The sequence below is a fragment of the Ptiloglossa arizonensis genome, unplaced genomic scaffold, assembly GCF_051014685.1.
Source record: "Ptiloglossa arizonensis isolate GNS036 unplaced genomic scaffold, iyPtiAriz1_principal scaffold0190, whole genome shotgun sequence".
NCBI classification, from domain to species: Eukaryota; Metazoa; Arthropoda; class Insecta; order Hymenoptera; family Colletidae; genus Ptiloglossa; species Ptiloglossa arizonensis.
In genome coordinates, this window is record NW_027478560.1 from 790,001 (window position 1) to 797,500 (window position 7,500).

Below are 7,500 nucleotides of genomic sequence, written 5' to 3' on the forward strand. Positions count from 1 at the left end.
AAACTTTCGGCACGTATCGAACAGTTCTTCTCTATTATCTCGAGAACGGACACGACGACCGTACACTTTGAGCACACAGCAGCGTGTTTTAGCATGCCAGCTACACGGTGGTGTGCCTAACGTGTGGATAGCTCGAAATTTTCGTTCCGGACCGATGTGACCGGGAAACAACACGCCGCTGGGACTTTGAAACTTTCGGCACGTATCGAACAGTTCTTCTCTATTATCTCGAGAACGGACACGACGACCGTACACTTTGAGCACACAGCAGCGTGTTTTAGCATGCCAGCTACACGGTGGTGTGCCTAACGTGTGGATAGCTCGAAATTTTCGTTCCGGACCGATGTGACCGGGAAGCATCACGCCGCTGGGACTTTGAAACTTTCGGCACGTATCGAACAGTTCTTCTCTATTATCTCGAGAACGGACACGACGACCGTACACTTTGAGCACACAGCAGCGTGTTTTAGCATGCCAGCTACACGGTGGTGTGCCTAACGTGTGGATAGCTCGAAATTTTCGTTCCGGACCGACGTGACCGGGAAGCATCACGCCGCTGGGACTTTGAAACTTTCGGCACGTATCGAACAGTTCTTCTCTATTATCTCGAGAACGGACACGACGACCGTACACTTTGAGCACACAGCAGCGTGTTTTAGCATGCCAGCTACACGGTGGTGTGCCTAACGTGTGGATAGCTCGAAATTTTCGTTCCGGACCGATGTGACCGGGAAGCAACACGCCGCTGGGACTTTGAAACTTTCGGCACGTATCGAACAGTTCTTCTCTATTATCTCGAGAACGGACACGACGACCGTACACTTTGAGCACACAGCAGCGTGTTTTAGCATGCCAGCTACACGGTGGTGTGCCTAACGTGTGGATAGCTCGAAATTTTCGTTCCGGACCGATGTGACCGGGAAGCATCACGCCGCTGGGACTTTGAAACTTTCGGCACGTATCGAACAGTTCTTCTCTATTATCTCGAGAACGGACACGACGACCGTACACTTTGAGCACACAGCAGCGTGTTTTAGCATGCCAGCTACACGGTGGTGTGCCTAACGTGTGGATAGCTCGAAATTTTCGTTCCGGACCGATGTGACCGGGAAGCATGACGCCGCTGGGACTTTGAAACTTTCGGCACGTATCGAACAGTTCTTCTCTATTATCTCGAGAACGGACACGACGACCGTACACTTTGAGCACACAGCAGCGTGTTTTAGCATGCCAGCTACACGGTGGTGTGCCTAACGTGTGGATAGCTCGAAATTTTCGTTCCGGACCGATGTGACCGGGAAGCATCACGCCGCTGGGACTTTGAAACTTTCGGCACGTATCGAACAGTTCTTCTCTATTATCTCGAGAACGGACACGACGACCGTACACTTTGAGCACACAGCAGCGTGTTTTAGCATGCCAGCTACACGGTGGTGTGCCTAACGTGTGGATAGCTCGAAATTTTCGTTCCGGACCGATGTGACCGGGAAGCATCACGCCGCTGGGACTTTGAAACTTTCGGCACGTATCGAACAGTTCTTCTCTATTATCCCGAGAACGGACACGACGACCGTACACTTTGAGCACACAGCAGCGTGTTTTAGCATGCCAGCTACACGGTGGTGTGCCTAACGTGTGGATAGCTCGAAATTTTCGTTTCGGACCGATGTGACCGGGAAGCATCACGCCGCTGGGACTTTGAAACTTTCGGCACGTATCGAACAGTTCTTCTCTATTATCTCGAGAACGGACACGACGACCGTACACTTTGAGCACACAGGAGCGTGTTTTAGCATGCCAGCTACACGGTGGTGTGCCTAACGTGTGGATAGCTCGAGATTTTCGTTCCGGACCGATGTGACCGGGAAGCATCACGCCGCTGGGACTTTGAAACTTTCGGCACGTATCGAACAGTTGTTCTCTATTATCCCGAGAACGGACACGACGACCGTACACTTTGAGCACACAGCAGCGTGTTTTAGCATGCCAGCTACACGGTGGTGTGCCTAACGTGTGGATAGCTCGAGATTTTCGTTCCGGACCGATGTGACCGGGAAGCATCACGCCGCTGGGACTTTGAAACTTTCGGCACGTATCGAACAGTTCTTCTCTATTATCTCGAGAACGGACACGACGACCGTACACTTTGAGCACACAGCAGCGTGTTTTAGCATGCCAGCTACACGGTGGTGTGCCTAACGTGTGGATAGCTCGAAATTTTCGTTCCGGACCGATGTGACCGGGAAGCAACACGCCGCTGGGACTTTGAAACTTTCGGCACGTATCGAACAGTTCTTCTCTATTATCTCGAGAACGGACACGACGACCGTACACTTTGAGCACACAGCAGCGTGTTTTAGCATGCCAGCTACACGGTGGTGTGCCTAACGTGTGGATAGCTCGAAATTTTCGTTCCGGACCGATGTGACCGGGAAGCATCACGCCGCTGGGACTTTGAAACTTTCGGCACGTATCGAACAGTTCTTCTCTATTATCTCGAGAACGGACACGACGACCGTACACTTTGAGCACACAGCAGCGTGTTTTAGCATGCCAGCTACACGGTGGTGTGCCTAACGTGTGGATAGCTCGAAATTTTCGTTCCGGACCGATGTGACCGGGAAGCATCACGCCGCTGGGACTTTGAAACTTTCGGCACGTATCGAACAGTTCTTCTCTATTATCTCGAGAACGGACACGACGACCGTACACTTTGAGCACACAGCAGCGTGTTTTAGCATGCCAGCTACACGGTGGTGTGCCTAACGTGTGGATAGCTCGAAATTTTCGTTCCGGACCGATGTGACCGGGAAGCAACACGCCGCTGGGACTTTGAAACTTTCGGCACGTATCGAACAGTTCTTCTCTATTATCTCGAGAACGGACACGACGACCGTACACTTTGAGCACACAGCAGCGTGTTTTAGCATGCCAGCTACACGGTGGTGTGCCTAACGTGTGGATAGCTCGAAATATTCGTTCCGGACCGATGTGACCGGGAAGCAACACGCCGCTGGGACTTTGAAACTTTCGGCACGTATCGAACAGTTCTTCTCTATTATCTCGAGAACGGACACGACGACCGTACACTTTGAGCACACAGCAGCGTGTTTTAGCATGCCAGCTACACGGTGGTGTGCCTAACGTGTGGATAGCTCGAAATTTTCGTTCCGGACCGATGTGACCGGGAAGCATCACGCCGCTGGGACTTTGAAACTTTCGGCACGTATCGAACAGTTCTTCTCTATTATCCCGAGAACGGACACGACGACCGTACACTTTGAGCACACAGCAGCGTGTTTTAGCATGCCAGCTACACGGTGGTGTGCCTAACGTGTGGATAGCTCGAAATTTTCGTTTCGGACCGATGTGACCGGGAAGCATCACGCCGCTGGGACTTTGAAACTTTCGGCACGTATCGAACAGTTCTTCTCTATTATCTCGAGAACGGACACGACGACCGTACACTTTGAGCACACAGGAGCGTGTTTTAGCATGCCAGCTACACGGTGGTGTGCCTAACGTGTGGATAGCTCGAGATTTTCGTTCCGGACCGATGTGACCGGGAAGCATCACGCCGCTGGGACTTTGAAACTTTCGGCACGTATCGAACAGTTGTTCTCTATTATCCCGAGAACGGACACGACGACCGTACACTTTGAGCACACAGCAGCGTGTTTTAGCATGCCAGCTACACGGTGGTGTGCCTAACGTGTGGATAGCTCGAGATTTTCGTTCCGGACCGATGTGACCGGGAAGCATCACGCCGCTGGGACTTTGAAACTTTCGGCACGTATCGAACAGTTCTTCTCTATTATCTCGAGAACGGACACGACGACCGTACACTTTGAGCACACAGCAGCGTGTTTTAGCATGCCAGCTACACGGTGGTGTGCCTAACGTGTGGATAGCTCGAAATTTTCGTTCCGGACCGATGTGACCGGGAAGCAACACGCCGCTGGGACTTTGAAACTTTCGGCACGTATCGAACAGTTCTTCTCTATTATCTCGAGAACGGACACGACGACCGTACACTTTGAGCACACAGCAGCGTGTTTTAGCATGCCAGCTACACGGTGGTGTGCCTAACGTGTGGATAGCTCGAAATTTTCGTTCCGGACCGATGTGACCGGGAAGCATCACGCCGCTGGGACTTTGAAACTTTCGGCACGTATCGAACAGTTCTTCTCTATTATCTCGAGAACGGACACGACGACCGTACACTTTGAGCACACAGCAGCGTGTTTTAGCATGCCAGCTACACGGTGGTGTGCCTAACGTGTGGATAGCTCGAAATTTTCGTTCCGGACCGATGTGACCGGGAAGCATCACGCCGCTGGGACTTTGAAACTTTCGGCACGTATCGAACAGTTCTTCTCTATTATCTCGAGAACGGACACGACGACCGTACACTTTGAGCACACAGCAGCGTGTTTTAGCATGCCAGCTACACGGTGGTGTGCCTAACGTGTGGATAGCTCGAAATTTTCGTTCCGGACCGATGTGACCGGGAAGCAACACGCCGCTGGGACTTTGAAACTTTCGGCACGTATCGAACAGTTCTTCTCTATTATCTCGAGAACGGACACGACGACCGTACACTTTGAGCACACAGCAGCGTGTTTTAGCATGCCAGCTACACGGTGGTGTGCCTAACGTGTGGATAGCTCGAAATATTCGTTCCGGACCGATGTGACCGGGAAGCAACACGCCGCTGGGACTTTGAAACTTTCGGCACGTATCGAACAGTTCTTCTCTATTATCTCGAGAACGGACACGACGACCGTACACTTTGAGCACACAGCAGCGTGTTTTAGCATGCCAGCTACACGGTGGTGTGCCTAACGTGTGGATAGCTCGAAATTTTCGTTCCGGACCGATGTGACCGGGAAGCATCACGCCGCTGGGGCTTTGAAACTTTCGGCACGTATCGAACAGTTCTTCTCTATTATCTCGAGAACGGACACGACGACCGTACACTTTGAGCACACAGCAGCGTGTTTTAGCATGCCAGCTACACGGTGGTGTGCCTAACGTGTGGATAGCTCGAAATTTTCGTTCCGGACCGATGTGACCGGGAAGCATCACGCCGCTGGGACTTTGAAACTTTCGGCACGTATCGAACAGTTCTTCTCTATTATCTCGAGAACGGACACGACGACCGTACACTTTGAGCACACAGCAGCGTGTTTTAGCATGCCAGCTACACGGTGGTGTGCCTAACGTGTGGATAGCTCGAAATATTCGTTCCGGACCGATGTGACCGGGAAGCAACACGCCGCTGGGACTTTGAAACTTTCGGCACGTATCGAACAGTTCTTCTCTATTATCTCGAGAACGGACACGACGACCGTACACTTTGAGCACACAGCAGCGTGTTTTAGCATGCCAGCTACACGGTGGTGTGCCTAACGTGTGGATAGCTCGAAATTTTCGTTCCGGACCGATGTGACCGGGAAGCAACACGCCGCTGGGACTTTCAAACTTTCGGCACGTATCGAACAGTTCTTCTCTATTATCTCGAGAACGGACACGACGACCGTACACTTTGAGCACACAGCAGCGTGTTTTAGCATGCCAGCTACACGGTGGTGTGCCTAACGTGTGGATAGCTCGAAATTTTCGTTCCGGACCGATGTGACCGGGAAGCATCATGCCGCTGGGACTTTGAAACTTTCGGCACGTATCGAACAGTTCTTCTCTATTATCTCGAGAACGGACACGACGACCGTACACTTTGAGCACACAGCAGCGTGTTTTAGCATGCCAGCTACACGGTGGTGTGCCTAACGTGTGGATAGCTCGAAATTTTCGTTCCGGACCGATGTGACCGGGAAGCATCACGCCGCTGGGACTTTGAAACTTTCGGCACGTATCGAACAGTTCTTCTCTATTATCTCGAGAACGGACACGACGACCGTACACTTTGAGCACACAGCAGCGTGTTTTAGCATGCCAGCTACACGGTGGTGTGCCTAACGTGTGGATAGCTCGAAATTTTCGTTCCGGACCGATGTGACCGGGAAGCAACACGCCGCTGGGACTTTGAAACTTTCGGCACGTATCGAACAGTTCTTCTCTATTATCTCGAGAACGGACACGACGACCGTACACTTTGAGCACACAGCAGCGTGTTTTAGCATGCCAGCTACACGGTGGTGTGCCTAACGTGTGGATAGCTCGAAATTTTCGTTCCGGACCGATGTGACCGGGAAGCATCACGCCGCTGGGACTTTTTTTTTTTTTTTTTTTTTTTTTTTTAACGTGGGGGAAATCTTCGAAAGACCCCCCCGCCGCCTGGGGAGGGGCGGGGGGAGTGTGGGATTCCCCGCGCCCGGAAGGAAACCCATCGGGCGCGGGACCTACCCACTAAAACCCACCACGGTGGCCATCCTCGCACTATGCAGGGGGAGCACCTGGGACCGAAGACATCATAACATCAGGTGCTCCCCCGTGCAGAGCTCTCGCGCCCGTGTCCTCCCGTTCCAGGGAAGGGAGGGGGTACTTCACCCTCCCTTCCCTGTTTTCTCCTCGGCGCTCTGGCGCCCGACGTCGGAGCAGGGCCACACTGTTCCGACGTCCCACTCCCGGGGGCCGCCCGAGGGCGGCCGCGAGTCCCACACTCGCGACCGCCCACGGCCCCCATAGCCGCGCCGGGGGCACGGCCCTGGGACCGTGCCGTCGGCGCGGCCGCACCCCGGCTCGTACGCTCCCGAGGGCGGCTCTGGCCTCTCCGCCCTCGAGAGCGTCGCCGTCCCTTACTCTACCCACCCCTTAGACGACGGGCGGTGGCACGAGCCTCAAGGGCTACGCACCCCCGCCCGCCGCTCTCAGGGTGGCCTCCCCGGCCCTTCCGGAGGCCCACCCGCCCCCGGCCTCGGACGGGGCCTCGCTCGCGGTCTCCCGCTCTCGCGAATGCGGCTCGCGGCCTCCTTCTGCGAGATTACCTCCTCGCAGAAGGAGGCCACGGCCCGCCACTTCGTCTCGCTGCCGAGCATGGCCTGTACCACGCCCGGCAGCGATAGGTCCGCCCCAATCACGGCCGTGAGGACACGGCGCTCCACCCCCCAGGCCGGACACACCTCGAGGGTGTGTTGCGCCGTGTCCTCGTCCGCTGGACAGTGCCAGCAGCGCGCCGCCTCTTCCACACCGATCCGGCACAGGTACTGACCGAAGCATCCGTGCCCGGACAGCACCTGCACCAACCGGTAGGTGAGTGAGCCGAAGCGCCTACCCAGCCACTCAAACAGGACCGGCCGGATAGCCCGGACAGTCCTCTGGCCGAACAACGGCTCGGCCAGCCGCTGCTGCCAAAGCTGCAGCATGGACTCCCGGGCCTGGCGCCTGCGGGCCTCCACCTCGCATCCCGCCAGGACCACCCCATCCTCGCGGGCGCGCATGCGGCCCTCGTAGAAAGCCGCATGCGCGCCCGCGATCAAGTCCGCCGGGGGTAGCCCTGACAGGACGCTCGCCGCCTCATACGAAACGGTCCGGTACCCC